General features: G+C 43.7%; 1 protein-coding gene and 1 long non-coding RNA gene across 5 annotated transcripts in view; one reads left to right on the forward strand and one right to left on the reverse strand.

Moving 5' to 3' along the window:
- The window catches only part of KBTBD12 (kelch repeat and BTB domain containing 12), a 73,787-nt gene extending 65,941 nt beyond the window's left edge, over window positions 1-7,846 (reverse strand). For 2 of the 3 annotated variants that reach the window (XM_025885680.2, XM_073901735.1), the window contains exons 1-2: window positions 7,645-7,846; window positions 5,696-5,753 (exon numbers count right to left, since the gene is read on the reverse strand). The gene's annotated coding sequence lies outside the window, so the exon portion shown is untranslated. Of the gene's footprint in view, window positions 1-1,977; window positions 2,213-5,695; window positions 5,754-7,644 lie in introns of all 3 variants that reach the window. The other variant, XM_073901734.1, reaches the window with a different exon arrangement.
- LOC112834220 (uncharacterized) overlaps window positions 1-18,174 on the forward strand; it is a 103,807-nt gene that overhangs the window by 37,366 nt on the left and 48,267 nt on the right. The gene's annotated exons all lie outside the window — the stretch shown is intronic.

Raw genomic sequence — 18,174 nt, forward strand, 5'->3', positions numbered from 1 at the left:
AGCCCGTTTTGCAACTCCATTTGCAGTTACCAAACACAGCTGCCTGCAGGCCAAGGGGGCAGGGGCATTAGGTAACCTGCCCTCTGAGGACGTGCATCTCTGAAAATGTCATGTGTCCCTGCCAAAAAAAAAACAAAAACAAAAAACTGCACTCAAATGTTATAATGGCCCCAGAACCACACAGGATGGCTGAGGAAAAAAAAAAAAAGTCTATTAAAATTCTGCCCAGACTTTTCCTATGGGGCAAATAATTCAAAACAGTGCTTTGGAAAGCACAGCCAAACGTCTGCTGATCTGAGAATTCACAAGACTTGAAACTTACAGCTAAATCATCCTCAACCTAGAATGTGCACAAAAACCATCCCGTTTCTCTATCCCCACTCCTTGCTCAGCTTCTCTTCATTCCTTACTTCACAGTAGTGGAAATGGACTCACTTCTCCCCTTAAAAAGCCCTGGTCTAATCAGAAGTCTCTTTCAGCTAGTTGTCTGTCTTCACCTTGCCCAGGGGAATGGAAACAGGGTGTTTCAAGGAAGCTAATTAGCTGTTTGGATTTAAAGAAGGAATTCCTAGAGTCAGCAACCTTCACAATGAGGAGCACATCTCTGGGGCCTATCACCCTGTCTAGTTCTTACTTGGCTAGAAGTTGTACGCGGTAGGAATGAACCATGGTAAAAAAGTCAGTCCTTGCTCTGCAGTTATAAATAAATCCACTTTCTAGGTAAGAATGAGCCATGGTAAAAAAGTCAGTCCTAGGAGTTAAGAGAGCATATGAAAGCATAATTTGTCAGCTGCAAAGGTTCTACATTTCTGTAATCCTATCAAGATTAGAAATCGCAGCAAGATTTCTCCATCTCAATTCTCACTGTGTCTCAATGAGAAATGGCACTTTTTTCAGTGTTGAATTAAAGTTCATTTCAGGAAACAAGTGTTAAGCACGACAGGAATGTTTAAGTATATGATGGCAACTATAAGACCTAAAAAATCACTGTGCTGGAGTGTGTGGAATGATAACAACTAGCCGATCCAAGAATCTGTATACTTGAAATAGGAATAAAAACCCTTCTTGCCAGATTTTCCAGCAGTAATGCCTCAGCTTTATTTCAATAAAAGCTTAAAACTTTCTTTGTGAGGTCCTGCAGATTAAAAGTGAAACTTTGTTTTAGATTTTTACAAAGAGAATCCAGTTATGGGTAATTAAGAGGTCATTATATTTCTGAGCTCTCCTACAACACATTATGAGTAGCCCAAATCATATTATGTGGGCCTCTTTGTACACAAACACATCAGTCAACTTTAAAGATGGCAGCTGTTACTTTGAGCTGAAAACCAGAAAAGTTTCCTTATAAGGAGATAAATACGAACAAGTTTCTCCTATTCCATTTGTACTGATACCTAAGAATCACTTAGATGATATCGATACCAGTGCTAGAAAGCCAAGAGCAGTTTCCAGATAGGATCACTAGATCGAGTACGAGGCAGGCCGTTCAGAAAGTGCCTCAAGTTCCCAGAGTGTTGACCTTGTTGCTGCTAGGAAGAAATGAGATGCTGGGGGCTCAGATGTTGTGGCTGTAACTCTAGGATTTTGTGTGTGTATGTGTGTGTGTGTGTGTGTGTGTATATATATATATATATATATATATATATATTTTAAAGATATATTTATTTGAGAGAGAGAGAGAGAGAGCGCGCACGCACCAGCGGGGGGAGGGGCAGAGGGAGAGGGAGAAGCAGGCTTCCCGCGGAGCAGGGAGCCCGATGCAGGGCTCAATCCCAGGACCCTAGGGTCATGACCTGAGCCAAAGGCAGACACTTAACCGACTGAGCCACCCAGGCACCTCAGGATTTTGTATCTTTAATGCAGGAACCAAACCACCCTTGTTGAACTTTGTGGCATAAGGCTATCTTAATAAAAACACAAGCAGCATTAGTTTGAAAGAGAAGTATGTGTTCCTTTTCTTTATAAATATAGTAGTACCTTATAAACACTGTGGATAATGTTGGGTTTCCCCCAGAATCCAACCTGCCTTCTGTTGGAGTGGATGGTGTAGGACCACTGTGACTGGTTCAGGGACGGGTGTGAGACCAGAGATGGGCTTAATCAGAGTGAAGCTCAGGTTTCTGGTTAGTGGCTGGCGGCATCCATGTGTTCTGCAGATGAGAGGTCTGGAACTGCTACAGCCATGTCCCCATAAGTCAGCATGAGGACACAGCTAATACAGGGAAGAAGGCAGAGAATCCAGAGTAATGGGTTTGAAACATGCTTTATATCTGTATTTTTCAGGCTTCAGTGACAAACTATTTCCTTTATTGTTTAAGCTAGTTTGAATTGGGATTGCTGTAACTGACACTCAAGAGTCCTTACTGGTATAAGTGACATATGCAAAAAGGTTGAGAAAAGGTTGCCTAAGGTAATTACATTAATATATATTTTGTAAAATTCCACTTTTGTTATATTCTTATGTTTTCTATTAGTATGCTGTCAAGTAAAAGAACCATAGAAGCTTCTAGTTATCTTCATTTTTTTTAAAGATTTTATTTATTTATTTGAGAGCGAGAGAAAGAGAGAGACGGGGAAGAGCAGAGAGGGAGGGAAGAGGAGGGGGAAAGAATCTCAGGCAGACTCTGCACTGAGCGCAGAGCTAATACGGGGCTCGATCTCACAATCCCGAGATCATGACCTGAGCTGAAACCAAGAGTCAGATGCTTAACCAGCTGAGCCACCCAGGCACCCCTTCATTTCTTCTTGAAGGCAATATACACTAAGTCACTCTTCTAAGTTTACCTCTTCTCATTAAATGGCCACAACATTTTACAGGTGCAGGAACTGAGTTTTGAATACAGTTCTATCTGACTCCAAAGTCTATACTCTTAAACATTCACTCTCGTGCAAGTGTGGACAAAGGAGGGCCGGAGAGTAAATATTTCAGGCTCTGTAGGCTCTAGGGTCTCTGTCCTAACAACTCAACTCTGCTGTTGTAATGCAAAACCAGGCATAAACAATACATAAACAAATGAGCATGGCTGTGTGCCAATGAACTGTTTTAGGGCTATTGAAACTTGAATTTCATATATTTTCATGTGTCATGAAACAGTATTCTTTTGATTTTTAAAAGCTATTTAGAATGATAAAATCCATTCTTAGCTTGTGGGCTATACAAAAACAGGCCGCAGGTCAACAACTCTTGCTCTACTATAAATAAATCCACTTTCTAGATCCTGAGGAGGACAATATCTCATCTGGGTGCCCAACCTCCACTTCTCTGCTTAAGCCCAGTTGAAGAGTTTTGATTCAAAAAGATCATCTGGTGGTCCCCAAGATTCCCAAATATAAATCAATTTCTTGAATAAATTTGGATGCAGCCTGTCTGCCCCAGATATTGGCTTTAACAACAACAACAAACACTTTTAAAACAGAAATAATCGTTCCCAACAATCTGAAGAAGCATTTATAAATTTTTTATTTTTATTTTATTTTATTTTTTTAAAGATTTTATTTATTTATTTGAGAGAGAGAGAGAGAGAATGAGAGATAGAGAGCATGAGAGGGAAGAGGGTCAGAGGGAGAAGCAGACTCCCTGCTGAGTAGGGAGCCCGACGCGGGACTCGATCCCAGGACTCCAGGATCATGACCTGAGCTGAAGGCAGTTGCTTAACCAACTGAGCCACCCAGGGGCGTATATATTTATTAAGTATTCCCTTCTTTTACTTGCCTTTTATACACCCCCTGAAAGCTACTCGAAATTTCTATGGATTTATGGACCAAATGAATCTACTGATGGAAATCCTGAAAAATATCCAGGCAGTTAAAAGACATTCTAACACACTTCAAAGACATTCTCAGCAATGTGTCCTGTTCCTGTAAGGTGCAGAGAAGATACTAGCATTGCAGATGGGGGCTTTGAGAGAGTCCTGGGTTTGAATCTCAGTTTAGCCACTTACTTGCTATAATCCTAAAATGACTTAACCTTTCTAAACCTTGGTTTGTTCATCTGTAAAATGGGGAGGATGTATATAAAAGTAGTTAGGTCAGTTCTTGGCATCCAAGTGCTCCATAAATGGAAATTATTGTTATTTTACAGTGTAGCAGAATGCAGCTCAGAGGCTAGAAACACGGGCTTTGGCTGGATTGCCGAGGCCTGGGTTTGAATCCTTGCTCTACTATCTAGTAACATGAGCAAGTTTCTTAGCCTCGTTCAGTATCCTCACTTGAGATTAGCTTTGAGAATTATTTAAGAATAGTTGGGAGAATTAAATAAGGCCGTGCGTGTACAATACATCATTTGCCTGGTAAAATCTGCTTGGTACAGCTGAAGCAGGATATACCTGTATAAATAATTTTCTAATAATAACAATGTTTGGGTCCAGATACAAACTGCTTGTGGGTACAGACAGCTCATAAATAAAAGAGAGCTGACAGCAACTTTTTCTTATAATGAGGGCAGAGAGGGCATTCTCCTCTCATCAGCAAAACAAAATTGTATAAATGTTCTCATGATATCAATGGGAAGTTATTCTCTGCTCCAATTTATAGAAGACTGAACTGGTGCATTCATATTAATAGTATCCATAATAATAGAGAAAAAATAAGTAGCAAAGATAAATACAAATCACAAGAATAAAGCCTAATTACTCTGCAAATCCAAAATGCAGTTATACCCATGTCCAGTATATTTAGTTTTGAGAGATGGACTGCTACAAATTCTAATGTGGCATAAAAATGTTAATTTAAGCTGCCAAGGATTTACTTTTATAATGTTTGATATTATTCTTTGAAGTTGCTACTTTTTCTACATAACGAATGATACATGAGCTTGCTTCCATGTTTTGCTGAAGTCAAAACTAGTTTAAATTCATAGTAGCACTGTTTGAAATAGCAAAATGTGGAAATGACCTAAATATTGATTAACATGAGAACAGATAAACTGGAGGATATTCACTCAAGAGAATACTGCACAGCATAAACAAAAAATGAACTAGAGCTACATGTATCAACATGAATTTCACAAACATCATAATCTGTGCAAAAGACTGCAGAAGAATAGATGCTACAAACCATTGATCTCATGTTTAAAATATGCAAAATTGGGACGCCTGAGTGGCGCAGACGGTTAAGCATCTGCCTTCGGCTCAGGTCATGGTCCCAGGGTCCTGGGATCCAGCCCCGCATCGGGCTCCCTGCTTTCCAGTAGATTCTCTACTGGAAAGCTGATTGCTTTAATGTAGTATTAAAGTGAGATCTCTAGGGACACCTGCGTGGCTTAGTCATTAAGCGTCTGCCTTCAGCTCAGGTCATGATCCCAGGGCCCTGGGATCAAACCCCGCATGGGGCTCCCTGCTCTGCAAGAAGCCTGCTTCTCCCTCTCCCCCTCCCCCTGCTTGTGTTCCCTCTCTCGCTGTCTCTCTCTCTGTCAAATAAATAAAAAATCTTTAAAAAAAAATAAAATATGCAAAATAATTATGTTCTAATAGAGTAAATATAGACAATATATTCTGACAAAATAAATAAATGTGCTTTCTCTCTCTGCCAAATAAAATAAAATCTTAAAAAAAGTTTAAAAAATTATATATTCTTTAAGGATACATACAACTCTGGTGGAATATAAAGAAATGAAGGGTAATTATAAAAAACATCAAATTAGGGTTGCCTTGAGGAAGTATGGAAGGAGGGGATACAATTGAAGAACTGCACTTACCGTAGTGAGCACTGCACAATGTCTGAAATTGTCCAATTACTGTGTTGTACACCTGAAACTGATACGACATTATATGTCACATATACTCCAATAATAAAGATAAAAAAATGTATCCTGAGCCTATTGTCACCAGCACCACCCCTCATTCAAACATTACCAGGCCCTTCACAGTCTGGCATCCCCCCACCTTTCCTACCTCATCTCCTGGCTTTCCTTCCTTATACTTCAGTCTTTTAGTAGTACCGAACCACTAACAATTCTAATGCGTGTTACCTTTACACATGGTGCTCTGTCGGGAATATCCTTCTCCCCCTTCCACCTGAAGAAATACAAGTGGTTCTCCCAAATTCAGCTAGACATCACTTCCCCTGTAAAGCCTTCTCTGCTTTTCCTTGCCTGTACCTTGAACATAGTTGCATCTGCCTGCCTCCCCTTTCAATAATGAGCACATTGAGGGTAGGGGGCTCATGTTTTAGTCATTTCCATACTCTTAACATCTGTCTGTGATGATGTCTGCTACATTAGGGCTGCTCAATAAGGTCTGTGCAACTAAATGTTTTGCTTTGTCCTAAATTACAATTTCATGATAACCTTTTTTCTTCTTGTTTTATGCATGTTAATAAACCATTATCTTGAAGATTCTTTTCTACATTTAAAAGTTGTGCTTGATTCTTTAAGTTGCTCATGTTTTGTCCGAGTCAAGCAAATCACCCAGAATCCTTAACTTGATTTCCCTGATGCACTGAGACACCCACTTCTCACTTCACTTCTACTTTCAAAATTAATTCCCAGTTACCACGTGCTCTCAGGGATTCGGCCCCAATTTTTAGAGAACTGAAGCCAGAGATCACAAATTGGCTGCTCACACTTTTTTTTTTGCAAAGTAGTTGTTAACGTGCAACTGTAACACTGTAACATCTACTGAAAAAAATGGAAGGTTTGGCAACATTGGAGCCTTCATTCCCATGGTGACAACAGTGTATTCCACCTGAGTAGACAGTTGCCACCTCTCAGATGGCATATCTTATCTACTTTCCCCAGCCCCCATTATCCTGAGTGTCAGTCCTCATTTATAATTCTCACGCTGTTGCTTTTCTCCCCCCACCCTTTTAGTTACCCTCCAGCCACTTCTTTGTGACCTCTGGTTTTCACCATTCCATCCCCACACCTTATTTTGCTTCAGTATCACAAACTTGCACAGGCACTGGTAGGAAATGTCTACCTTAAATGCACTTTGAGTCTCCCACTAGTATGGAAAAACACCTGATTCACTTAATAGCAATAATCCATCCCATACTCTAGGTGTTTAATAACGGCCAGGCCTGTAAGTGATAAAGCTAAAAAAGACAAGTTTTGTTTGCTTTCCTTTGAGGAGTTCACACTGTTTTGCATTCTCAGAGCACTTTATACTTTTCCAAAGTGCTTTAATATGCATTATGCAGCTCATTAGTTCCTCTTAAGAATCACGTGTGTGGGGGGGAAATGCAGAGTAATTATATTCCTGGCTTTAAAGTTAAGAGAGTTGCCTGGGGATACTTTTGATGCTTATTGAAGCTTTTTAAAGTGCCAGGCACTATTCAAGGTACTAGGCAGACAGCCAGGAAGGGAAAGACAGAAGAGTCCCTCCCTTTATGGAGCTTATAGTCTAGTGAGGGAGGCAAACGTTAACGTAGATAATGCTAGGACGGTGACTACTGCCACATTAAAGAGGGAAGAGACTCCTGGCTGAGCAAAACTGGTCTCGAGAAGGAAGCGGCTGGCTGGGCTGGGCTGTGAAGGTAGGAGCCGGCCCCATGACGACGGGAGGGAAGCGCAGTGCGTCCCACAAGTGCCAAGGGCCGGGAGGCTGCCCCCAACTCCGGCCCTCGACCTTTCTCCATTGGCCTGGCCCTAGAGCTAAGACAAGGCCCTCTACAGGGGCCCGCGTTTCCTCTGTCACCGTTACTTACAAGCTGCTGACCCCCGGCTTGAGGCACGGCCCCACTGGCTCCGCAGAGGCCGCAGGGATGGCGCCGCGACCTGGCCTTGTGGCCGCGCGGATCGGGCCAGTCTGGCCGGGGCGGGGCAGCTAGCGGGCTTGACCAGCGGGCACTGCCCAATATGGGCCTGTGCAGGCCTGACGATATAAATAGACCGCGCTGGGAGCGCAGGGGACCGAGGGCCCGCGCCCTGCGGAGGGGGCGGGAGGGCGCTGGCAGCTCCTCTGAAGTGACAGGTGCTCGCCCTCCGCTCCCCGGGAGCCCGGGATCGGGCCGCTCTGCGCCTGCGCTAGTCGTCCAAGCGGCTCTGCGAAGGCAATCCGCAATCTGCGGGCCCGCGGGCCGCTCTGCGCCTGCGCTAGTCTTCCCGCGCGGGCCCGCGTGCCAGGGCGGCGGAAGATCTGCCCGCAGTGGGCGAGGACATAGTTTTAAAGAGCATCTGGAAATCAGATTTCTATAAATGACACATCTATCCGCTTAATCTTTTTTAAAAAATGCAAACGACCAAAACCCACTATGTGTGGGCTCACTGAATGTGGCCAGGGAATAGGGTTGCCAGATGAAATGCTAGTTAAATATAAATTTCTGATAAACAACCAACAGTTTTTAAGTATATGTCCCAAATACTGCATGGTCAATTCACATTTAATGGAATGTGGGTGCTTGTTGTTGCTTCTTTTGGGTTCCGTACTTTTATTTGCTACGTCTGGCAAGTCTGCCTGGAAAAATCAGCGGACCCATGACCTTCGGCCTCAAGTGGGAGGTCCCCTATAAGCCTGAGAAAAGACTGATGAGTTATGCCCAGGTTTGGGGTGGTGCAGGGAAGAGGAATGTTCCCTGGAGGGAAGTGTAACAGAATATCTAGTGGGTGGATAAGGCAGTAGTATTAGGTCAGCCGGTTTAAAATAAAACAAATTTGTGGTAAAAAAAAATTGTTATCTTATGCAAATTTATTTCTTATATTCTGGAGTGCAGACGTCCAAAACTGGTATCCCTGGGGTAAAAGCAAAGTGTCTGCAGGGCTGCACTTTTTTTTTTTTTTTTGGAGGCCCTAGGGGAGAATCTGTTTCCTTGCCTTTCCAGCTTCTATTAACTGTACTCATTCTCTCTGCAGCTCATGGCCCTTTCCTCCATCTTCAAAGCCTTTGGAAAACAGCTGAGTCTTTCCCAGATTGCACTTGGTACTGATTTTTCTGCTTCCCTCTTTCCTTTATTTAAAGTGTGGTTAAATATACGTAAAATTTACCATTTACCATATACATAAAATTTTAACCATTTTTTAAAAGATTTTATTTATTTATTTGACAGAGACACAGCAAGAGAGGGAACACAAGCAGGGACAGAGGGAGAGGGAGAAGCAGACTCCCTGCTGAGCAGGGCGCCAGATACGGGGTTTGATTCCAGGACCCTGGGATCATGACCCGAGGCGAAGGCAGACGCTTAACCGACTGAGACATCCAGGTGCCCCAAAATTTTAACCCTTTTTAAGTGTATAATTCAGTGGCATTGAATACATTCACAATGTTGTGCAGCCATCCCCACTAACCATTTCCAGAATTTCGTCATCAGAAAGAAAAACAGTCTCCCAAACAGCAACTCTATACCCATTAACTCCCAATTACCACCCCTACTCCCCTGCTTCCTCTCTCCTCCCAGCACCTGGAGACCTCTATTCCACTTTCCGTCTCTATGAATTTGCCTATTTCAGGTGCCTCATATAAGTAGAATCATACAGTATTTGTCCATATATGTCTGGCTTATTTTAGTTAGCATAATCCTCAAGATTTATCCATGTCGTGGTATGCATCCGTATTTCATTCCTTTTAAAAAGTTGAATGATATTCCATTGTGTGTGTGCGTGCACATATGCGTCTATGCGTTTACACACATAGCATATTTAAAACAAAACACATTTCCCCATGTTGGTAAATAAAATTCCTTAAAGCATTTTAGAAGCTCATGTCAATCCTTGCATTCATTTATATTTACATGTACATATTAGAGTTTGATAAAATTCCTGTCTCCCTTTCCCACAAACATCTCCTGATCTGTGAGCCCCATTTAGGTCCTTCTACACCTGATTCTATTCTTGCTTCTGGTTTTGTTTACCAGATGATTGTGCTAAGCTAATGAATCTTTCTCCATTTGCTCTGAAGACTGATTTCCCATGTGGCTACTTTATTTCCCCTCGTTCATTTGTTTCTAGAGGAAGTGAAATATGGTGTCAAGAGCTAGGGCTTTCTGTGGGTAGAGAGGCTAAGTTGGAAGCTGGGCTCTCAGGGACTTTAGCTGATTCTCGGATGATTCACCAGATGATTAATGATGGATTAATATTATCAAATATACTGATGTACCCAAAACTTGTTTTAGGGAACATGCTTTTTGAATAGATTATATATGAATATGTACTTTACTCAGAAGTGACTTACTGCTTCATTTTTAGCCTTCACTTTCTTAAAATGCTGAGTTGCTTCTCCTATATTCCTTTGGGTATATTTTGCCATTTTGGTTTAATTTATTCTTCCTTCTGGTGCCTTGAAGCTAATCTACCCTGTGCCTGACTCCCTTCGATTGTGATTTGCCTCTGAGCAGCTTTTCCTTAATAGAGAAGTCACTTTTCTCCCCACATATCCACTTCTGTGCCATGACATTGCCACATTTTAAAGGAAAAGTACACACAGCTGAACTACTATTCCTGACACTGGTTCCCATCTTGAACTATTTTCTATCACTTGGCTTGAGCAGTTCCTTGATTAGGGAAAACCAGGCTTCTAAATGAAAAAATGAACAACCAACCTGATTATTTTAAACTTAATTTAACACGCCCCCCCCCCAAAAAAACCAGCCTGCCACAGAGTGACAAATGGATACACACCAGTGGTAGCAGCTTTCTTTTCGTGGTCTTCATTCTTACTCTCCTGCTGTAGTTCTTCTGCTCTATCTTCTTGTCTATGGAGTGATATTTTTGAAATATTATCTGTTTCTTCCCACCCTCCTTCCTTCATCATATATTTCCTTATGATGCTTTGCCTCTCTATGCCGTTTCAAAGTTGAAAGTGCTCTAAAGTAAAGTGCTCTAAAAGTAAAGTACATATTCATTGCCTCAGGGGTGGGGGTGGGTAGGAATCAGGACCTCAGAAAACCTGGCAGGTGGGGAATGGAAGAAACGCTCTCTTCTGATTCCAGAAGCCTCGGTTCTTTCAAGAAAGAAATGAATTATTGGCATTTGTAATACATTTGGGAGGAAACCTAAATTACAGTAATGGATCTTCTTCCCATAGTACCCCTTTCCCCAACTGAGAAACAGGAAGGTCTCTGGAGGAGAATAAAGAAGACCCATGCCATTTCAAATAAAAATAAAAAAGCATTTCTGATGTGCAAAAAAAAGAAGACCCATGCCCTGTTCAGCCAGACTAAGTGTGGGGTGGTTTGGCAGCCAGAACCCAAAAAAAAAATAACCCCACAGCATCTTGGCCAGCGAGGGCTTCAGGTAACCATTCCAGAGGCTTGCCTATCCTCCTGGGGTCCCAGTGGTAGAGAGAGCCACCGAACCAGAGAGGCCTGTGCAGACAGGTACGTGAAGCTTCTGGCAAGACCAAGGACCTAGGGGCAACGGACTTCTTGTGGGTCCGTGCAGACAGATGACAGACATTGAGCAAGCAAAGGCACACCCCTTGGCCTGACTCCAGTGTTGGTTAGACACCCCTGCCCCCCAGAACTTAGATGTGACCCTGAGGAAAGGGAAGGTTTGGCTATCCTGGTGGCATGAGAACTTCAACTAGAACGTGTTGACACTAATAAAGTAGTATTTCACCCACACTGTAGTTTGTGGACTGTGGAAATGGAGGGCTTGACACCCACAGAGTCTGGTGCAGAAGCATTGAGCATCCGCAGAAGTGGTTTGTCACCCTATGTGGGACAGGGTTCAGGGAACCTGGAGATTCTTCTTTCAACTTGAGTTTCAGCAAGCAACAAGGAGCACCTTGAAAGGGAGAGGGACGAAACAAGAACCAAAGTTATCACACTGTTAATTTATGTCTTTTGTCTGTAGCTGGTTCTCTTCTCATCCTGAATGTTAGCGCCCTGAGGGGCAGGGAGTATGTCTTTCTTGTTCACTGCTGGATCCTTAGCACCTGGAAAAGTGCCTGGCACAAAGGCGGTGCTCAATAATTCTTAGGGAGTGAACAAGTAAGTGGGTCAGAACCGTTTGTTGCGGGTAGTGGAATTCAGTGTGGCTAGTGTAGGATGCCCTGGAAGCAGGCTTGGATGTTAGAGCACTGGGGGCGGTGTGTCCCAGGGCAACAGAAGAAATGCCCCCGTCGCCTGCTGCTCTGCCCCATGAGGGCATGGACATCAGAAACTTCTACAACTGCCTCATACTCTCCCTTCACAGAGCTTGTCAGAGGACCTTGATTCACTTCCAGGTGACCTGACTCTCCTCCACCTCCAGGTGAACTGTGGGTGCCTCTGATTGACAGAAGCCGGGTCACCTCTCCACACCCTGGCTTTGAGAGAGGCTGAGAAATGGAACCTGAAGAAAAAAGTGTTTTTATACTTTCCAGCTCTCATAGTTGGAGGGTTGGGATACGTGTTGCCACCCCCCTCCCCCGCCGAGGTTTGTGGGCTGTGAGGAATGAGGCCACCACGACCTGACAGGGCCAGAGGTGTGTGTGTGTGTGTGTGTGTAGGAGTAGGGTATTTGTGCCTGCAGCTTCGGGCTCAGCGTCTGTGCGGGTGGAAAGGGCGAGGGTTCTAGCAATTGCAACACCTTCATTTTCATATCCTCATTGGCTGTTTTGGTCTGAAGGGCTCAGAGCATTGTTGCCTGTGGCTGTCACATGGTGTTCACCCTACAGAGCTTTGTTTTGTAGCATGTGTCCACACTTGTCATAGTTTCCCATCAAGCCCGAAAGCTCCCAGAGGCCAAGGGCCCTGTCCTGTTCACCTCTGTGGTGCATTCACGTGGCTGCCTCAGCCCCTCCGGAGAATAGATGGTCAGGGAACGTTCACTGATTTGGATGACCGAGAGGCAAGGCTGGTAAGTGACAGGAAAGTGGGGCTGGGGAATGGGACACCCGGTATCCTAACCTGGCACCACTCCTGAAGGCCTCACAGACTCGTGTAACTCAGACTCCTGGAGGATAAAGGCAAAGTGAAGATGCATCTACTTCACGGCCAAGTTATTAGGAGGATGGGCGAGGGGAGCGAACGGATATGTAAAAGGGCTTTGATAAACTGTAAAGTAACTCAACGTCATTTTCCCTAATGAGGCATGTGATATTCACTGGAAACTCCTTTCCCCAAAGATCTTGAAAATGGGACCGAAAGCCATTTCTTCCTGGTAATATTGATCGTATCCCATCTTGAGGCAGAGATATGGACCATATTTCTTCCAGAGGCTCTTCCACTTTCAGAATCTGTCACAGGGAAGCATGGGGAAGGGAGTTCTCAGCTACTCAGCCCTGCTTTCCCCCTTCAGTGATGATAAACCATGCTCAGACAGTCCAGCCTTCAGCCTACAGGTGTTCAAGGCTGCACCCTAAATCTAGTAGATCTGAGGGGTTTTCAAAGATCATGAACTTTCTGGAAGCCAAATTTCTCTCCATACCCCAAGATTATTTCATGTTCCCCAGCAATGAAATCCTCAAATCCCGAGTATATGAATCATCAAATCTTGCTTTTTAAGCAAGTAGTTTCTCAACACAGGTATAACTAATTATCATCGTCTGTTGCATTATTATGCAGTGACCACTATTCATACACTGTGTAAGTTCAGGTATATAGGTTTTGCTGCTCTAACAACCAATTTGACTAATAGTTCCCTAACGAAAAATGAAATTTCTTTTTCCTTCATGCAGAATTACAGGGAGTGAAGAAGCAGATGGGGCAGTGTGAGGCACCATAATAACTGGCCTCAGTGGTTCATGGCTTAACATAATAGAAATGATCTTTTGCTGATGCAAAGCCTGAGGCAGATATTTAGGCCATCGAGGTAGCTGTCCTTCATCTAGTGGTCCGGGGACTCCAGCTGACAGTGGCCCCCCCGAGGGCCCCCGGGTCTTCATCTCCTGGCCAGCCAGAAGGAAAGGGATGCTGTAGAGGGTACATAGCTGGTTTGTGGGTCAGGCCCAGAAGGGGTAAATCTCACTGCTCACATCCCACTGGAGAGGATGAAGGTGCATAGCTTTGAGGAAGGGTGAGAAGTGGAGTCTAGTTCCATGTCCAAAAAAAAGGGGAAAAGGATTTTGGTGGGTATCTGTGTGTCATGGACCAACTGGAAGCAGAGACACTGAGTGCAAACCAGCACTGACGAACACAGGACAATAGTTCCTACAGATTGGAAAATGGAGTTCAGAGTTAGAACAATTTGAGAAACGCTTTGTTCCATAACCCTTATTGGAGAATCAGAATGCAGAATGAAAGGTTCTGATGAATCCTACAGTAAAGATGCAAAGCAGTTCAGGCACCTGGGGGATTCAGATGGTTAAGCGTCTGCCTTCGGCTCAGGTCATGATCCCAGGGTCCTGGGATCGAGTCCTGCATCGAGCTCCTTGCTCCTTGGGAGCCTGCTTCTCCCTTTGCCCCCCCCCCTCATGAATAAATAAATAAAATCTTAAAAAAAAAAAGATGCAAAGCATTTCCTAAACATTCTTGACTCTGGATCAATGATGTGACTATGGGTCTGGGTATGATGCATGCTAAGACCCTGTGGGGCACACCTGAGAAACAGGGGTGGAAGAGGACCTCAGCATAAGTTAAGAATATGTTCAGATAGAAGCTTTAAGTCTCTGTAAAGACAAGAACTGAGAGACATCCTTGGAAAGGGGGAGATCCCTAGTGTCAGAGAGGTGGAAGGTTATGGGATCAAGGCGGGGAGGTGGGAAGGAACCAGAAACCAAAGTGGCACAAGCACCTCTCCATCTCCCAGACCTACTAAAGACAGCTGTAAAGGAAATGACAGAGTGCTGTCACTCATGTATGTCGATGCTGTCTTCCGCCTGGTGCTCCTGCGGGGGCTCTGACTCTGTCTCCAGCAGGTGGCGGTGCCAGTGATTAGTGGGTCGTGTGAGCCTTGCCGTTTGCATAATGCCTCCTGCCTAGTTCTCATTTAATCCACACGCCACCCAAGAGTGTGTGTGAGGAATAACAGGGCGGTGCCACTGGCCGGTGAGGGATGTGGCCACAGAATCCCACACCCTCATTCCGTATCTGTTATACCAGCTGCTTCATCATCCTACTGGTTATTTTCCCTTTGCATCTTTAGATAGTCCCCAAGTGTGAAGAGAGGATCTCCTGTCGCTAGAGTTTAACAGAGCAAGGCTTTGTGACACTTTGCTAGATATCCCCCACCACCTCTTACTGTTGTGGGTTGAATTGTGTCCCCCCTATTTATGTGTGGGAGTCCTAACTCCCTGGCAACTCAGAATCTGACCTTATTTGAGATAGAGTCTGTACAGAGGTAATTAAGTTAAAATGAGGTCATTAGTGTGGGTCTTAATCCAATATGACTGGTGTCCTTATCAAAAAGGGAGACATGGGGGCGCCAGGGTGGCTCAGTTGGTTAAGCGTCTGCCTTTGGCTCAGGTCATGATCCCAGGGTCCTGGGATCAAGCCCCCACATCAGGCGTCCCTGCTTGGCTGGAAGCCTGCTTCTCCCTCTCCCTCTACTACTCCCCCTGCTTCTGCTTGCTCTCTCTTGCAAATAAATAATAAATAAAAATCTAAAAAGAAAGGGGGGGGGAAGACTTGGAGACAGACATGTATGTGTGGTCGCCCATGCAAGTGAAGTTGGTCATCTACAAGACAAGGAAAGAGGGCGGGAATAGATCCTTCCCAGTCCTCAGAAGGAACCTGCTGCCCCTGCCATCACCTTAATTTCAGTCTTCCAGCCTCCAGCACTTCGAGAAGATAAATTTCATGCTGCGGTGGTACCAGTGTGTGATGCTTTCTTACAGCAGCCCTAGAAAATAATCCACGACTCCATCCCTACCCACAAGCAGATTCAGTCTTCATTGTGAGTGGTGGTGTTCAGGTTGCTGTAAAAATGCCTGCAAGGGTTGTATTGTCTTCTGATTCATGAAGATGTTATGAACAACTTAGTCAATAGCTTTGCCAAAATCAGGACACCTTGTGCAGATGATCATTTCTTTAATTTACTTTACAAGAGAAAATGAGCTTAGCCTGACCGAATTTGCATATATTTATTTGTTTTTGTGGGGGAGTTCATACTGACTGCTAGAGATTGCAATCTTTTCTAAAATGTTCTTAGCCCATCCATTTGAAAATACATTTCAGAATTTTCCCAAGGATCAACTTCAAGTTTGTTAATCGATAATGATCATAATCCACTTTTTATCAATTGCAGCACTTGCCCATCTGGAGACTTACCAGATCTGAGTTCCTTTAGGAAGGCTGGAGACTCTATCATCCTATTGATGAGGTTCTCCTGTCTTGGGGATTTTTCTCCTTCTTTCATTTTGAAAGAATTTCAAACATACAAAATGGTTTCAAGAATATTACAATAAATTCTCATATATCTTTCACCTAGGTTCACCAGTTATTAACTTTTTGCTGCATTTACTTTCTCTTTTGATATATATATATAATACATAGATAATTTTTTTATTCTACATATAATTGTTTTCTGAATATTTGAGAATAAACTCCAGATATCATGACCCTCTACCCCTAAACGCTTATGCATATAATTTTAAGAACAGGAATATATTTTACATATCCATGGTGTGATTATCAAAATTAGAAAATTTAATATCAGTAACAAAACTGTTACTATACCTATAATCCATACTGACTTTATGCCTAAGCCCTCATGTTGCCCTTTATACAATTTCCCCCAATGCAAGAGCACATGTTGCATTTATTTATTTTTTTAAAGATTTTATTTATTTATTTGAGAGAGAGAGGTAGCACAAGCGGGGGGGGGGGTGGCGCAGAGGGAGAGGGAGAAGCAGGCTCCCCTCTGAGCAGGGAGCCCAAAGTGGGGCTTGATCCCAGGACCCCCAAGATCATGACCTGAGCAGAAAACAAGAGTCAGGTGCTTAACCGACTGAACCACCCAGGCGCCCCTCTTCTATTTATTAATTTGTTTTCACGACCTTTTCCTTAAACCAGAACTTTCCCTTCTTTGTTCTCATTGCCAACATAGTTTTAAAAAGTCTTTTGTGATGCCATTAGCAATTTTCATCTGAATCAAACCAAACAAGGTCTCAATCTTCATGACTTAATGCTGGGGTAGAAAGTGGTTTTGCAATAAAATATCCCGTCTGGATTTGAATCCTCATTCTATTATTTCTCTGTTGTCTCTTCCTGGACAAGTTTTCCTAATATCCTTACTTCAGTTTCCATACATACAAAAATTGTGAACTTAAGCGCTCAGCTTGCAGGACTATTGAATTGAAGAAGGTAACATGCACAGTGACAAACACATGGCACGTAGTATGTGTAAAATGATATTTCTGACTTTCCTTCCTTTCTTTCTTCTGGTTCTAGGCCATGCCTCGTATCTGTCCCTGGTATAGTGTATGCTCTTGTCCACCACTGAGATTCCCCCCTCCAGCACAGAGATATATCCCACTGACTGATTCCACCAACTGAGTGTTAGCTGCTGAGGACCCATAGTTCAGTCCCCTCCTGGAATTGCTCTAGACCCAGAGGAGGTGTCTGGGTCAAGTTTCCCCCCTCCCTGAGGGCAGCCTGCATCCCATGACTGGATGTTGAGGGTGTATAAAGGCCCTCATTTTGGGACAGCTTTGAAGAGCCAGCCCAGACCCAGAGCGTCCTATGGCTTGTATGTCTTTCACGAGGAAGTCTCTGACCTTAGATTTAATTTCTATTGTTCATTTCTACTGAAAAATATGCCCATTATAAATATTTGATCATTACCAAAAAATTCAAGGACGTAAGTAAAAGTCCCCAAAGTCCCAATATTGTTGTGTCTTCCCATCCATCAAGGTGCATGTGTGTGTGAGTGTGGGCAGTGTATTTTACACAGGTGATATTGTGCACTGCAGGCTATGCTCTGTTGATGCCAGAGACCATTGACCCTTCCATACCCAGCCTCTCCTCCTCCCAGACTAATATCATTTAGGCACATGACTTCCCAGAGTGAAGACAGCATCTTCCAGTCTCCCTTGAACCTAGGCACAGTCATGTGACTTTGTTCTGGCCAATGGCATGTGAGAGACCAGAGGGTGCGCGACTTCTGGGCCAGGTCCTCAAGGAGGAAGGGACATGGCTGCCTCTCGCCCTTTTTCCTTCCAAGTGATGACAGTACTAAAGAGCTTTTAGCAAAAAAACAGCAGACCCTGTTATGTCTTGATGGACTCATTTAAAAAGTTATACGTTGACTTCATTTTGTTTTGGTAGTTGGGGTTTAGATCTCCCCCACCCTCTCTGGGTGTGGGAGCCAAGAAGTTGCACTGTGCTGGGATGAAGTTTGTCTAAGATGCCCAAGTGGAGATTTCGAGGATGCCATTGGAT

Source organism: Callorhinus ursinus, unplaced genomic scaffold (genome assembly GCF_003265705.2).
Source record: "Callorhinus ursinus isolate GAN/ISIS: 27379988/994484 unplaced genomic scaffold, GSC_fseal_2.0 scaffold15, whole genome shotgun sequence".
NCBI classification, from domain to species: domain Eukaryota; kingdom Metazoa; phylum Chordata; class Mammalia; order Carnivora; family Otariidae; genus Callorhinus; species Callorhinus ursinus.